At 44.8% G+C, this 16,689-nt stretch overlaps 1 protein-coding gene across 7 annotated transcripts in view; it reads left to right on the forward strand.

Moving 5' to 3' along the window:
• Positions 1 to 16,689, forward strand: part of REPS2 (RALBP1 associated Eps domain containing 2) — a 1,712,589-nt gene that overhangs the window by 573,965 nt on the left and 1,121,935 nt on the right. The gene's annotated exons all lie outside the window — the stretch shown is intronic.

Consider the following 16,689-nt stretch of genomic DNA (forward strand, 5'->3'; position numbering starts at 1 on the left):
AAGTGGCCAGGGAGAAATACCCATTAATGTCAAAGGTGTTGTTCTGAGAGAATAAAGGTTTGGGGGAGACCTGCGAAAAAGGTCTGGGAGACATTGAGGTCTTGGTGGGACCTGTGAGAAATCAGAGGTCATAGAGCAACCTTAGACCAGTGATGTGTTAAGAGAAAGGAAAGGCTATGAGGATGTCCAAAGAATTTGGATTGACCAGAGCCCTGTGGATGGCAGAACCATGACAACCCAGAAGGGGATTTCTCAGGACCTCATCTGCTGCAAACTCAAGGGAACCTATAGAGATGTAAAGGTCCTGAGAGGAACCTGTAACCAGGGTAAGACTTAAGAATCATTAGCAACTCCAAGGTTGTAGAGATACTCAGAAGAAACTGAAGTACACAAAAAGACAAGAGACTGGTGCTGAGAGTGAGAATCAGTTTAAAAGACTTTCAAATATTGGGTTGAGTTCAGTACTTGCAGTTGGGCATCAGAGGTCAGAGATGTTGACACTGGTCTCAGTTCATGAGAGGAGTTGTCCAACCAAAGGTTGTGAACCAAAGTGTGTACTATGAACCCTAGACCACAAGGAAGCCTCTAACACCCGAAGCCTGGCGGAAGCCTACACGAAGGAGAATAAGAACCTTGCGTGCTAGGAGGAAGGTGATGAGTTGTGAAGAGAACACAACTGTGAATAAACCAGGGAAAGAAAGCAATAGATGTATAGTTGAATCATGTTTTGTTATCCCATACTTGACATTAGTTTATAAAGTATTCTGTTATTTTGGCTAGAATACTTTCCTAATACTGAGGGTTTCACCTAACTTAAAACCTTATATTGTACAGCTAATGAAGACCTCATAAAAGATTCCGCCAACTCTCATTTCGTCTTCATTTTTAAGCATCGCCGCAACTAGTATAATCTACCCCCGAAATGTTTAACGATACTTTTGTCTCTACGTCCACAAAGCCCCACATGTTGTTGTTTTGTGTGATGTTCTTCTTTCATTGGCTCGAAGGGGTGAAGGAGCGGGAATGAGATGGTTGGAAAGGGGTCTTGAGAAAGTTGTCATGTAATTGTCATAATTTGTGGCCAAATATGAGACACTATATTGGAGGCTGTGACTAGGGACATTGAACCTCATTCTGAGGTCGGTGGTAGTCCGCCAGTTCCACCGGCGGATTGCCGCCGACCCAGAAACACTGAATCTGCCGCCTGACTTCCCGCTGCGGGAAGTCAAGCGGCCGATTCGGTAATTCCCTAATCCGGTGGTGTCCCATAGGACTCCATGGGAGTGGGGAGACAGAAGCTACGACCATCAAATAATAATGCAGTCTTGGTGGACTCTTGTCAAAATTAAAGGGCCTATACTAAAAAAGGTATTGCCAATCCTACTGCAAATTTACAAATAGTGTGGGGGAATGTTCATGCAAAAGAAAGAAGTGTTCACAAAAGGATAAGTCAGGATGTTCAGGCCATTGACCTCCCTTCCCCACGTTTTCAGCACTGGGCAAGGCGGTTCACTCGAGCCAAACACACACTCTGGCTTCCTCGACACGAGTATACAGTTTCAATTCCATCATCAGGGTCTTTTGCGCCCAAGTTTCTTTTCGCATCAATGTCCCTTGATTCAAAGGGCCTGATATACAAAACAAAAAGTTATTTTCTTCTTATGTGATTCTTATGTGATTCAGTCGTCTCTCCCTTGATTCCCCTGAGCCAGGTTCAGATGTTAATGTTAATGTTAAAGGTCATTTGTACCGCGCACTATCACCACCGGAGTGGTCCCCTGGCGCTCTGGCTGCTCTGAAAGAGGGAGGGAGGGGTGGGTTAGTGGGTGGAGGCTGGAAAAGTGCAAGATTGCAGTGATGTGCTGTTGGCAGCCTCAGCCCGGTGGTTCCGTCGGCTGGGCCTGGGGTGTATGCGGCCGGTAGTCGTCGTGTGCTGATGTGCGAGTCTATGTGTGTTTTTGTTTTGTTGTTGCAGTGTAGTGAATTTCGTGCGGTTTGCTGTGCTGGAGGTTTGTGGTTGTGTTTGGTTTGGAGTTTGAGAGGTGTATGCAGAGAAGGAAGTTGTTAGTGGTATTGGTTAGTTGGCATCTCTATCCTGGATTGAGCCGGTTGGGCTCGTGTAATCTTACACGACGGGATGCTTGTACACCCTGTGCCTCAGGAGGTACGTGCTCGTTTTTTTTTTTTTTTTCTCCATTCGAGGCCGTTTGAGGATTTAGCTGTCCCCTCCGCCCGCTCCCTTAATAACTTTGCATGCTCCTCACCCCCCCACATGACTAGCGCAGCTGCTAGTGTCCATACTTCCGTTTGTGTGGTGATTAGTTGTGTCTTGTCCGTTCCACAGCTCGTGGTACCTAGTTGTGGCTGTACGGGTGATGGGGGATGGTGAGGGTTGGCTGGAGTCGTTGCCTCCGTCTCCCTGGGTCTCGCAGGTGGACCCCTGTGTCAAGGTCCTTTTTGTTGAGTCATTTGTCTTATTGTTGTTTCGGTTTTAGTCTCTGGTTTTGAAGAGCCAGGTTTTTAGTAATTTTCTGAATTTGAGGTGATCTTTGGTGTTCCTTATTATTTTTGGGATGCTGTTCCAGGTTTTCGCGGCTAGGTGGTAGAAAGCGGTTCCTCCGAGTTTCTTCTTGATGTAAGGTTTTTGTTCCAGTCGGATTTCATTGGTTGACCTGAGCGGTCTCGTTGGCTTGTAGATTGTTATTTTCTTTTGTAGGAATTCTGCTCCTTGTCCGCTGATTGCCCTGTGCGTTATGCACATTGTTTTGAAGATGATGCGCTGTTTTACTGGGAGCCAGTGTAGTGTTTTTAGGGCCGGGGTGATGTGGTCTCTTCTGGATAGTTTGAGGAGTAGTCTGGCTGCTGTGTTTTGGATCCTTTGTAGCTTCTTCAGTAGGTATTCCGGTATACCGAGGTAGAGGCTGTTTGCATAGTCGATGCTTGACATGATGAGGCCGACGATGGTGAGTGTTTTGTGTGTGAAGGAGAGGAAAGGTAGTATTTTTCTTGCCGTGTGGAGGATCCCTTTTCTATTATGGTGGATCTCTCTATTCTGGGCTCAGATCCCTTTATTTTCAGCTTCCAAAAATATTCCTTCTCGGGTGACTCACAGTTCACCCCGTATTCCCCTCAGCCGGGCTCATATCCCTTCTTCACATTCAATTAGTCTCCCTCAGCCGGGCTCAGATCAATTGGGGTTCACTTTATACTTTTGATAGACTTTCGAATGTGCTCAGTGTTTAGCTTGACCCGTCGCAGGACCACTTCGATACAAAGTTCCCTTTTAACAATGCAGTGGCCATTACGTTGGTTATCTAACAGAGACCTTCGAATGAGCACCCACGTGGTGCCAGACCACTCTGTACACAGTATCTTAGTTGGCTTTTTCAAAGTACATTCATTCCTTTAGTTTCCACTTGTTCACGCCTCCCATCGCATGCGCTTCAAACACTGTCCTTTGTGGATTCCTTCATACAGTGTTGCCGCTGATTTTGCATCAGTTCCTCAGACTCACTGGCTGTGCTTCTTTTACTGGTGTAGCTTTCTTGCAGGAGCCAAGGACCGTACCACGGTGGCAATCGCTCCTCCCGGCCTGGGTTAGCAACAAAGGAGCACCCTGGATACCTTTGATACACAATGTAGGTTTGTTGATCTTCAGTTCCCAGTCTCAGGCTTCTCACGCTCCAAGATTCATGACAGTAACGGTTTCTAGAGATCAAGGGCACTTCCCTCCTTGCAACCCTCTTCCATCTTGCTGCCATTCTCCTTGTGTCAAATAGCCATCTTGGAACTGCTTCTTACTCGTGTGCTTTTCCTCGCTCAGAGTATGCTTTGGTGCTGCACCTTTTATCCATGTCGGGAAGTGTGATGGGAGTCAGGTGTGTGTAATGATCAGTGATTGCCTGACCATGGTGTTGGGACATGTTAGGTTTACGGCTCTGGTGCTAGTCCGTTGTCGCTCACGATGAACTGTCCATGAGAAAGTGTTTGTGTCAGGAAAGGATCGGGGGGCTTTGAGCTTTTGGGTATCCTACCTGGTAGGATGGGGAAAAGGTGTTACTGGGAAGGGGATACTGCGTCTCCCCCTTCGGTGTGCCACTTCCACTCTCTGAAGACACCTCAGTCAGGTGATCCTCCTGCACTGGTCCACCTCCAGGAACTGGATCCAATAGCGATGGCCATGTCGTGGCCACCTGGATGACAGATCCCCGGGGACTAGCGGGTGAGACATCTTCAGGTCTTTCATACATTGCTTTGGTATTGCCCTGCCCACTCTATTACCATCACTCAGACTGGACGTGTATGTTGAGTCTGTATTGGAAGTAAATATTGTTCTATTGTTTGTGTTATTGTTGACCCAGACAGCATGTTATGATGGATACTAGGACATTTTTTATTTATTGGTAGCCATTAGATAATTTTACATATTAAAAACTCTGCTTCCATTTATTATTTTGGAGGAGTTTAAATAGGATTAGAACGTTCTCCACAGTTGGTGGTAACAAGTTGTAATCGAACCCCGTAACCCCATGCCTTTGGGGGAAAGATGAAGGGTTCTTCTGGAACTAAAGGTGAAAGCAAACTGCTGTGAAGTGATTAGATCAGGAATGCTTTGCATTGAATGTGTACATAACAAATCCGTGCTTTTGCACATATTTTCTTTAATTGCTTATCAAGGCACACATTGCAGAAACAGCAACACATGAGTTATATTATCACCAGAAAATCAGTAGAAAAGTAACAACCCATGGTTTGCTCTTTGCGGGCTCAATTATCTGCGTCCACAGAAATATAATAAGAGGAAGAGTAAAGTCACAAGTGGAAAGGACAGGACTAAAAGAACCATGGAAGGGCATGAAACGATTGGAGTAAAGAGGAAAGGAAGCGATGAGTGTAGTAAAGAAAAGCGAGGTCATGTTTAACAGGCCAGTTAGGGTGCATGGCACATATTCCCATGTCGCTGTAAGGGGTAACAATCCTATTGCTTATTGCTATAAAGGGGTAACAGTCCTATTGCATATTGCTGTAAGGAGTAAAAGTTCTGTTGCATATCACTGTAAGGGGTAAGAGTCCTATTGCATAAAATGCGAGAGCCGAAGCATGTATTACAACTGTCAGAACCACATCAGTTAGAAATAAAACTAGAGAGGCCTGCACCAGAAGGAAGCAGGTTAGCCTCTTAAAATGAATCCATAGTTTTATTATGTTTTATTATATGGGAAGCTCAAGGTGCATTTGTTGCAGGGTTCCAATGAACACTGGAAATATATGTATATATTGTACAAAAATAAAATATCAATAAAAGCCCATTGAAATTATTGCTCAAAGATAAGCAAAGCATTATGGGTAATACATTTGGTCTTTAACTGCGTGTGGATAGCTACGTGTAACCTGCGTGTAATGTCTGCTACACTTAGGGTATGTGGTCCACTGCAGTGCTGGAAATTGACAAAAATGTACTGGACGACCAACACCTCCCCGCCCCTGTGAGGAGGGGAAGTGGTCGGTGATGTGGGTGGGGGGCTGAGGGGCTGAGCTCCAGACCAGGTCAAGCTGATGTACTCAAGGAATTAATGAAGTGCAGCTGTGGGGCATCTGCAGGAGGGACTGACTGCTGTCAATTTTCATAAAAGCAAATATCATTTTGGGAACATAAGAATAACCACATCATTTTACAGCCTCTCCCAGTTTCCTTGCCACCCCACCCTCCCCCCAAAATCCCCCGATTCTCTTTCCCACCTCCTTCCTTCAGCCCAACGTACCTGTTGGATGGTCCTGGCGCTCCTCCCGTCTCCTGGCTGCCGCCATGGCTATGGAAAAGGGACTTGGTCCCTTTTCCATACAGCAGCGGCCATCTTTTTTTGATTTTTTTTTTCCCTCGGGGAAGCAGCGCAAATCTTCGTAGGAAAAATAATGAAAGCCATTCACACCTTTGCTGAGGCTCACCATCCTGGTTTCAATTAGAACAGCTCTGGCATTCCTTTAGTTCCAAATAGTGCAGAAAACTTTCCCCTTTAAGGAATACCTAGGAAACATCACAGATAACTAGCTCCCATCTTGGGAAAACCATCCGCTGACCTACTTAGGCCCATCCACACCACATGCCATACCTTGATTGTACAAACACCCTTTTGTCAAACTTATTTTACCATTGTACAGTACTCAATTACTCTTCAGCTTATTTTGCACTATATAAACCTATATACATTTCTGAGGCTTGTGGAATCTGCTTAGATCACATGCTGTGCATAGGCCGACATCTAGTGGAAGCTGCGGAGTATTACAGTTTGTTTTTCGAAACTCGAAAATGGGCGTCGACACAGGGCGTGCCAGTAATACTATCCCTAGTGTGACGTCCAATGTACCCAAGATCCCTCACGCGTCTAGGATCCTCAGATTGTTTTTTTCCGCCATACTGGTCGAAAGCATCTTGCGGAGTCCCCTGGCCTTAGCCATACTTTTGCTAAAACAGTAGAAGAAACTACCTGTACATTCTTCCACGCCTGTGAAACACTCCACCCCCCCTAAACAGACAGACAAGCCCAGGTCTGCTGATAGGTACACAACCAGCAAAGCTACTCAAGATACATCCCATAGACTTGCTGAGAGAGTCATTCCCAGTTCCAAAAAATGGTCCAGTGAAGACATAGATAGGGTCATGTCAAGAATGTCTTCTTTGGCTGATTTTTATGATAAAAATCCAGAACATTTCCTCTCGTATGATCCACAAGGGGCCACACCCTCAGGCTCTACTGATCCTATCCCCCCGAGTAAGAAGGCCCGGTTTGAAACCCCGATGTGGTCTGAACCCTTCAAGAAGAGGCTTCCTTTTGTGGAGACCAAGAATTTGGTATGATAGAAGAGCAAACCGGGACGGGCTACTATGGGGATGATGAGGAACAGGAAGAAGAAGAGGATACCCCGGAAACATACAGAGTAGATTCCCCGGTAGAGAACGAAGCCCCGGTTACCGACTCCCCGGTCGATAATCAGCCCCTCCTAAATGAGGTTCTCTCTTGCGCAGCAGAACATTTCCACATTGACACCCACGGTGTACAGGAGGAAAGGGACTTCGCAGAAGAGCTAGCGGGAGAAAGGAGGCCGGTTGCCCAGACCATCCCTATCCTTAAATCCATTCAGCGGAGAATAGATCCGTCCCTGGTGAACCCAAATCTCACCAGAGCAGTCAATCCCAGGGTTGAAAAACTTTTAGAAACACCCTTTTGTCAAACTTATTTTACCATTGTACAGTACTCAATTATTCTTCAGCTTATTTTGCACTATATAAACATATATACATATATAAATGCTCTCATCTATGACCAGCCTTTTGTGAAAACTGTAATTGCAAAGTGTAGCCAGTAGTTTATGCATGGTTATTTCCATGCAAGTGAGTAACACAGTGTAGTCTGTAAATGGCAGTAGCGGAATGTCCCGGTCGCCTTTCCTGGACATATCCAATTGCTAGCCAACTAGAAACTCCTCTAAATCATTATGGAACACACTAAATAGTGTGGGATCAGGCCACATCCCTGTTTGACACCCATCCACAGATGAAATTGTCTCGCTTGATTTCCATTTAGCCCACATATGGCTCTTGCCATGTTATCATTATCAGGAATGTACCCTTTACTCAGGCCTCCCCCTCTCAGTGACTCCCACAACAAGTCTCTAATCTGCTTTAAGATCTACACATCTCTTTCGCTTTCCTTTCTTCTCACTGGGGAGTGTGTTGTTGGCTGCGATGGAAATAGTCCAATGGAAGGCAACGAAAGAAATGAAAGGCTGAATGGATTGTTGGTAAGGGGCTGGACGCTGAAAGCATAAAATGTGATTTTAATATTCAAGAATGTTACTCTCTTATGTTAAAACACTACCTCAACTGCATAAATTATGTTATGAACCTTTTGTGCCATGCCATGTCACCTCTGTTGATCGCCTACATGTTGTTACAAGGTTATCAATAACTCATGTGACTTTACTGATAGATTTTTAATTATTTATTAAGATATCCTACTTCCTCCTGTTCATACTCCACCACTCACACTTTCTCACCTTCACTCACTCACACCCAGACATATAAAATTAGTAAGACACTCTCAATTCCAACACCTTACTATCGCTACCTCCAAACACTTTAGTACTCTCCTCTAACTACTCCTTTATCTGTTGCACACTCCCTTCTGGACTTTGGTCCTCATATACCTCCTCTGACCTCATCTGAACACATTTAACTGAAGATTGACTCTCCTGGGATTATATTGCCATCCCCTCCCTGTCTGGAAAGTTCCCTAAGCTCCCATTGAGTACTCCAGTCAGCTGTCTCCAAGAGCGAATATCTGCCTTGCCTACTCCCAAATTCCCCTTATCCCAGGCCCTTGTGGGCTGTCACTTTCCATGGGCGGTCCTCATAAGGGCCTTTAACCTTGCCCTCTTTCCAGCCTCCATTTACTTCTAACCAGCCATGCAGTGTCTGGGGTAGTTTGTTCTCTGCTCCCCTCCTGTATCGAGTCAATCGCTATCCATCAGGATTTTAGCGAGAGTTCCCTAGTCTCCCCTACTTCTGTGTATCTTCCCTCTGGCACAAAATCCACTGCTCCAACACTCCTCCCTAGCCATTCTGACAGGCAACCTTTGGCTTCTGTAAGGGTGAGGAAAATCCATTTCCCACAAGGCAACCATTAATTTCCTTCTGGTCTGTGTCTTGGCTGTTGGACCCAGCTGCAATGGGGTACTTGCAGAAATGTTTGTTGGTCTCTGGGAGGTGTTGCTTCTTGAGGTACTGTAGCCAATCCAGCGCTATGGTGTGAGTGGTACATGCTGGTAAGACTTATACGTCAGAACATTTTAGGGCGACTATATTGGACTCCAGAACGTATGTGTAAGTTGGGGCTGATAGATGGTGGTATATGTTGGGGATGTGGAAAAGAAAAAGGGACACTTATTCATATGTTATGAAACTGCTCCCGAACGCAGATAATCTGGATTGAAGTGCTGGATAGATTGGACGTGATCTTATCAAAACGTTTTCCAAGGATGCCATTGCAGGTACTGCTATTATCAGATAGTGGGTGGTGTAGAATAGTTCGGTTGTATGGGAGTTGGATTGATAAGGTACTCGTGACAGCAGCGAAGCAGGTTTTGAAAGTGTGGAAAACAAGGAAAAAGACGCAAGTTGAGAGTTGGATGAATGATAATATTGTCTAATTTTGAGCGAGTTATGTTTCAGAGACAGGGTCGGGAGGAATAATATTTGGATCTCTGGAAGCCCTTTAATGACTTATATGGTTGTTGAATGTTAGATGTATTTTTCACAAATTTGGCATCTGAGAGAGATGGTAATCTTGTTCCCCAGTTTTAAATATTTGTGGATGGTTTGTCTAAATGTTTATTCTGTAACTTTGTCTAGTGTGTAAATAGGTTTTATTGTTGTATTAATACTATATAGGAAGGAAACATCTTGTCCTAATGGGGCAAAACTTATGACAGATTCATCAGGGTGAAGGATGATTTAATGGTGACTGATGTAGTGATGTATAGCATATAGATTATATTGTACAAAGAATTAATTGTTGTACCCTTCTGTATGTTTAACTTGAAAATATTAAATAAAGATGATTTTAAAGAAAAGAAATGAAAAGGAGGCTTGACTAGGACAGATGCTGATAGGCGCTTAGACAGGGAAAGAGGTACCAAGGCACAAGATGACTCTCCGCATACAGGGGAACCAGGGATGGGGATCGCTCGCAGCTCCCTCACTCCACCTCATGGGTGAGGTCTGGCATCACCCGTATAGCCTGCCTACACCGCCTTGAGAGGTTTCCTTGACAGGGTCATAACCCTGCTTCTGCACAGCTTGTCTATAAATCTATGTATTGTGCCAATGGTATCCAGGCCTTAGTTCGTGAAGAAGGAGCAGAAGAAAGATAGGATGGGAAAGGAAATAGGTGTTCAGACAAGAGGGTGTGAGGGCGCATCAGATTTAGAGACTGATATTTTAGTATACATTGCAATGTGTGGATGCATGAGGGGCCCAAGCTGTGCTTGGGTAAAAACCTGAAGTTGTGTGGATTGTTTGCACTGGCGTACATTTACATTTCACCACAGAGCAAACTCCAGAACACAAATTCTGGTGCTGGAAAGCCTGAGGGCCGAGTGTGGCCTAGTCAAGAACAGACTGCATAAAAAGGTAATATTGGCAAGGGTCAGACGGGATTAGGATTGTCCGAATGACTAAATGGAATATTGACAGTCTGCCCACCCAACACTGAGATGTTATTGGGATCTTTGTCTTTGGGCTGAACTCATGCTTGACCGTACGCCTCCCCTCTACACTCAGATCCGCTGATTCTGTGAGGCCAAGCATGTTTTTTTGTGTCCCTCACGAATGATGTCTCACTGTATCAGCACCTGCTATGATTTAATATAAGGCTTGGCCCCCATGCCCACCTTCTACCATAGCCCACCACTCTGCACCTCCACCCTTCTTCATTCAATCTGACCTCTGACTGAGGGGTTATAACTCTCCTACTCCATAAACCCACCAGCCTGCACTGCAAAGCTTCCCTCCACTCCATGCATGTGTTGCCTCCTCACCTCTCCACTTCCATGGCAACTGTGAGAAACCCAAGAGTAGTCTAACTCCTACTCCCATTGGATCCTCTGCACAGGTGGTCGGGGAAAGGCCATCGCTTTTGGAACCTGACCCTGTGGGTGGAGAAGCGAGGGAGGATCAATCCTCCTTGAGGATTGGGAGTAGGGAACCCTTGGGCGAGGCAAGGCATCCCCCTTTTTTCACTGATGACAAATCCAACCCTCCCTGATCTATATGAGCTATTCTAAATTAGCCCCTGTAATTTTGCCACACATGACTTTTGACAGTACTGGGTCGAGAAAGAGGCGACTAGGAGTAATGCACATCAACATGCACCACTTAAGTCCTGAGACGAGAAAGTGAGGGCCTCAAAAGAGTACCATTGTAGAGATCAGGCATGTCTGGCTAACAAGCCTAACTATGGTCTGGCAATTAATGAAAAGTACACACACCTTCAACCCGTTTACAAAGCTCAGATGTATAAAATGGCTGTGTGAAGCAGAGGAAGAGGAGATGCTGATGGGAGCAGATGGAAGCTGTGCTGCCGCCGTGGAAACACCCAGAGTACCGGAGCAGCTGAGGGTCCAGGTGAATGTGAAGTGGGAGCAGGGGCTCCGTGGCTCAGAGGCGAGAAAAGATAAGGCGACTCGATGCGGGATCATCCTTCCTTCCAATTAAGAGACTGCTCGTTCTCCAGTGGCACAGGAAGAGCCTAGGAGTGTCTAAAGGACAGAGTTAATCTCCCTGTGCTGATTCTGTTCAGTTTGTGGCCTGCACTATGCAAAAGAAGCCTCCAGTGGTTGTGTGCCTTGTTAAAGGAACACGCGCTTTTTGAAAGCCCTCGAACGTTTTGAATTCTTCCTTTGTGAATCAATTAATGTTTGCTGAAGTGGTCACAAGCCTATAAGGACCATTTTCGAAAGTCTTCAGCAATATAATAAAAGTCGGAAAACAAAAGTTATTGAATACCAAACTAAAAAGAAATATAAAGGAAGTGCATGCCTATTGAATACTGAACTCAAAAATAACTTTGACATTAAAAGACAACAGTAAGACGCTGAAGGCTGAATGCTTGTTACACATGAAATTAACTTGGAAGTGAAAGCATAATTGAATATTGAACTGTGAAACAAATAAATACAACGCCAAATGCTAAATATATGTTGCACAACGAACAGATCCAAATCTTGGAACTGAATATAACTAAGCAACATAAAGGTACATTAAACTATGAACTGCAACTGAATATTCTGAAATTTGGAAAGGGATGTATGACCACATGGTGGCAGAGCCACGGGGGAGCTGAGAAACTAAAACAGCCCAAAGAGCACACGATAATCCCGGAAACAATAAAGTGAAGCAAGTGAAAGTAACTTGACGCACAGGAGTAAGTGTCAAGGAACCGGCGTGAGACGCTGAAGTTTTGGGGAAGGGAACTGTGAGGCCTGGCAAGGTTGGATTGTTGTGTTTGAATCTTGGGGAAGGGAACCCCGGGAGTGAGCTTTCAATTGCATTCCTTTTGAACTGGAGAAAGTCAAACTTCAAGACACTTTTTTTTCGTGGAACTTTCTTGTGCTTGGGGAAGGGGAGCAAAGGGAAGCTGTGAGCTGGAAGAAGCTCAGAGCTTTAAGTTGAACACTGTTTACTTTGACATCCCTACACCTTTGTTTGTTCTAGTTGTGAGGGTAAGAATAGGTTTTGGACATGGACAGACCTTTAAGTTGAACCTTTTGACTCAGACGTTCCCACCTGAGCATAGCGTTGGTTAGGCCTTCAACCATCCTGACATCTAGGTTAATAAATATCTTTTGTTTGAACTTTAAGTCTATTGTTTGTGTTTTGCTTCATGATGCCTTCACACAACACACAGGACGCCTACATCACATTCTCCTATCTCCTTACTCGCAACAACTCCTGAACCTGGTCGGGAAACAAAAAAAGGGCTGCAGAAACTCTGTTCACCCAGCGTACCTACTGGAAAGTGCTGCATTTGTGGACAGAGGGTCAACTCCCTGCCTTATGGTGAGCTGGGAGTCGACCAAGGCGGGTAAAACGGTTATTGTTTGGTATTTTTTGTGTTTATATCCTGCTAGAATGTACTTTATTTCTTAAGATTACATAGAAGACCAACATTGTAGAAGAGGAGTCTGACGCATGGTCGGCCTTGGCACTCTATTCAAACCCAGTCAGATAGCATTTAAAAGATAAGAAAAGACCATGTGAAAGATGAATGGAGATGGGGATAAACTGGGTAAGAGGAGAGGGATGGGGCAGCTGTCTGTCCTGTATGCCGTAAAAGTCTGGTCCCTTTTGTTTGACGTGTCCTAGTGATGTGAGCATGTCTTTAGCTCAGGGACAGCCAGGCTTTGATGCCTTTGGAATGCCTTGGTGCATTTAAAAACAAATGCACAAGGGACCAAGAAAGCAAACAACCTTTTACTTATTCCCTAGACTCTGAATGCCCATGAACCGCCATGTTCTATAGAGAGAAAACCTAGGAGGAGCAAGTGGAATGTTTAAATGCGGCTTAGGAGCAATGCCCTGGATTGGATTGCATGGAAGTTCTTCTCCTGCAAAGAGTTTTAGGGAGATGGTTGAGGAAGTGTTGGAGGCTGGATTCTTCTGCTCTGATGGGAGTGCAGAAACTAGACTGCAGTTACAAGTAGGCCGAAGGGGTTTCTTGTGTTTTATCAGGGCTATCAAGCCGGTTTACGATTTTACATTTGCAGGTCTACTTTGACCGTTATGGCCTTTTTCATGTACTGAGTGCTGCTTACATATATTCATTATGTAGATGGGTGTTTTGTGGAGTGTCATGTGTCGCTTCTAAGTGCTTGTCAGACGTGTTCAAAGCAAGGTTGACATTAATGTGAAATGACATAACAAATATGAGATAACATACTGTGCCTTTATAATGACGTATTATAAAAAGCTGGTATAAGAAAACAGACTTTATTTCCATAAAACGATAGTGGGGAAATGGGGGGAACCTTCATCTTTACCTTCTCTTTGGGTCTTGCAATCTGTTTTTCTGCTCAAGGTCTTACAGAAAGCCCCTCAGTAGTCTTCCTCTCCTCTCTGGGGCTTGCAATCTGGCTTTCCGCTCAAGGTCTTAGAGCCAGCCCAGCAGTCTTCCTCTCTGCTGAAGCAATCCTCTTTCTCTTGAATATCACAAAAACCTCTTCCACTCTTGTCATGGGAGCTGGCCCTTATATAGTGCTTAGGCTGACTAGCCTCCCGCTGATTGGCCAGAGGGGTCACATGCCTCCTCTGGACATGCTCCATGGCAAGGATGCTTTGAAATCCTGATTTCATGGGGGGCATCTTTAAAGGGGAGGCACCATCTTGGATCCAACTTCAGTCTGTGTTAGTTGCTGGCTAGGAAGGAGCTGCAGGGTTTGTTCTGCAGTCTTGGGCTGCGGAGCCTTCCTTCTCTGAATTTCGTTTTTGTGTCGTCCTGTGTCAAACAGCTCAGGTTATGTATTGTGCAGTACTTTGTGTGGTTGGAGGTTAGGAAAAATGTGTGTTTGGTGAAGTGCTGGTATCCTTTCCCTTACTTTTAATAAAAGCTGAATCTGCAGGAGGTCCTGCCTCCCGTGTACTCGCAAAAGTGAGGGTGACATGAATTCTCTTCTCCCCAGTGTTCCTGGTAGTGTGGTAAGGAAGTGGCACTCTGTCTTTGTGCCCATTAGATGTACATGTGAGGACTGCACTTCCTGCTGCCACTCTGCATATCCAATGGGGAGGGCTACGTGTTCCCCAATACTGCCACCTTTGGTAGGTGTGAAACACTTTGCGGGTTACCCCAGTCTTCCCGCTTATCTTCCTGAGTGCAAATCTGTATGTGTTTTGCTAGTCTAGTTCGGGTTTTCCTCTGTTATGAAGAAGGTATTATGGAAGATGAAGTGACTTTGTGCAGGGACGTCATTTCACCAAAATGCCAGGGGTAGCGGAAGTGACATCACACGACCCTTGACCCCCTCCCCCCGATAACATCACAGGAAGTGATGTCATTTGACCTCGCCCCGAAGTGATATCGCGGGTAGCGATGTAACATGACATTTCACCCGTTGACAACACAGGAAGTGGCATCACATGGCATTGTATACTACGAAAAATATAGTTACAATATCACTATGTGATGTACATTTCATACAAGAATGGATCGCCATATGGATCATTAAGATTAGTGCGTATAGGCCCATATTACCAAATTACTGTGTATGCAAGCAGACGTCCATGACCAAATGATAATTATGTGTTGATATATAGCACTTATGCTTAAGCGCTTTATATAGAAAAAATATACATCCAATGTCATCCAACCTGTGTTGGTACTCATTTATCGACCTCAGAAGGATGAAAGGTTGAGTGAGGCATTTAAGAACAGACTAATCAGTGCCTCCCCCCCTGAAGTGTGCCTGAAATAAACATTTAATGAGCCTAGCAATTATTGTATAGAATTCCAGAAAGACACATTATTTGGTATTCCTATTTTTTTTTATTTAGGGTCGGTGCAGAAAGTCTTAGACTTGTGGCACTCATGTTCTTATTTTTCTTCTTTTTTTAAGGGGCCTGAACAAGAAAGCCACCCACCTCAGAAGTAAAGAGCCACAGCCTAGGAGCATGCATTACAAAAAAAAAAAGAAACTTTTTTTGTTTTGTTTTAAAGGTCGCAAGGGAGACCCCAAAGGTCGCAGTTGCGACCTCTGGTGACCCCTAAATGACATCCCTGACTTTGTGTGGGTTTGTTAACATAGTGCGGGCCACTTCGCCCAGGGATGTGTTTCCTTCTTCCTTTAAGGCAAATCTTTAGGCTAACTGCCCCCTTTTTTCATTTATATTGATGTCAATCACACTGTCTGAAGTATAGACAAATGACAAATATTACACATGCGCATGGACTAGGGTGTGACAAACCTTTTCGCAGTCATTGACATTAGGTTTGGGCTTAACCTATGCTCGCTTGTCCAAGTAGCAATCAAGCAACACTATTATTATTCCTCAACCCTAATCGACTGCCTGAAAGAAGTCTTCATCTGGATGAATGCCAACAACCTGAAAATCAACTCAGGAAAGACAGAAATCATGATCGTATACAAAGATCAAAAGAACGAAACCACCATCCCGTGGCCTACGGAAATGGGAAACGAACCAACACCATTGAAGGTAGTAAAAAATCTGGGAGTCCTAATGGACAACACCCTAACTTTAGAACCACAAATAAATGCAACAGTGAAGAAATGTTTTTTCCTCCTCCACACTGCAAGAAGAATTCTACCTTTCCTCTCCTTCACACATAAAACACTCACTATCGTCGCCCTAATCATGTCAATATTCGACTATGCAAACAGCCTCTACCTCAGAATACCAGAACACCTCCTGAAGAAACTGCAACGGATCCAAAATGCAGCAGCAAGACTACTCCTCAAACTATCCAGAAGAGACCGCATCAACCCAGCCCTAAAAACACTAAAACTGGCTCCCAGTTAAACATTGCATCACCTTCAAAACAATGTGCATAACGCACAGGGCAATCAGTGGGCAAGGAGCAGAATTCCTACCAAAAAAAATAGCAATCTACAAACCTACAAGATCCCTCCAATCAAGCAACGAAGTCCGCCTGGAAATCAAACCATACCTTAAGAAAAAACTTGGAGGCACCTCCTTCTACCACTTAGCCACAAAAACATGGAACAGCACCCCAAAAGAAATGAGAAACACAGAGGATCACCTGAAATTCAGGAAATCACTAAAAACCTGGCTCTTCAACACGACTGACCCAAACTGAAAGCCGAAACAGACAAAAGGATGACTAAACTGGAAAGGACATGGACAGCCCTAGAAATAACAGGGAAGCTCCCTCAGCACCTGGACGGGTGACACCAAATAGACTGGAACTCAGGCAACACGCACAGAGACCGAATCAACTACCTCACCCGCCCCTTAGTTACCACCAGGTACCACAGTGTTGTGGAATTGCCGAGATATTGGCAACTAGCACACAACCTGACTTGTTGACATTGGCAGGTGCACTGGCCACAGGAGTATGAAGGGGAGGTCAGGTGGGGCTATGAGAGAGCCTGATAGAGGCG

This window comes from Ambystoma mexicanum, chromosome 7p (genome assembly GCF_040938575.1).
Source record: "Ambystoma mexicanum isolate Mex_15411 chromosome 7p, UKY_AmexF1_1, whole genome shotgun sequence".
In the NCBI taxonomy this organism is placed as follows: Eukaryota; Metazoa; Chordata; class Amphibia; order Caudata; family Ambystomatidae; genus Ambystoma; species Ambystoma mexicanum.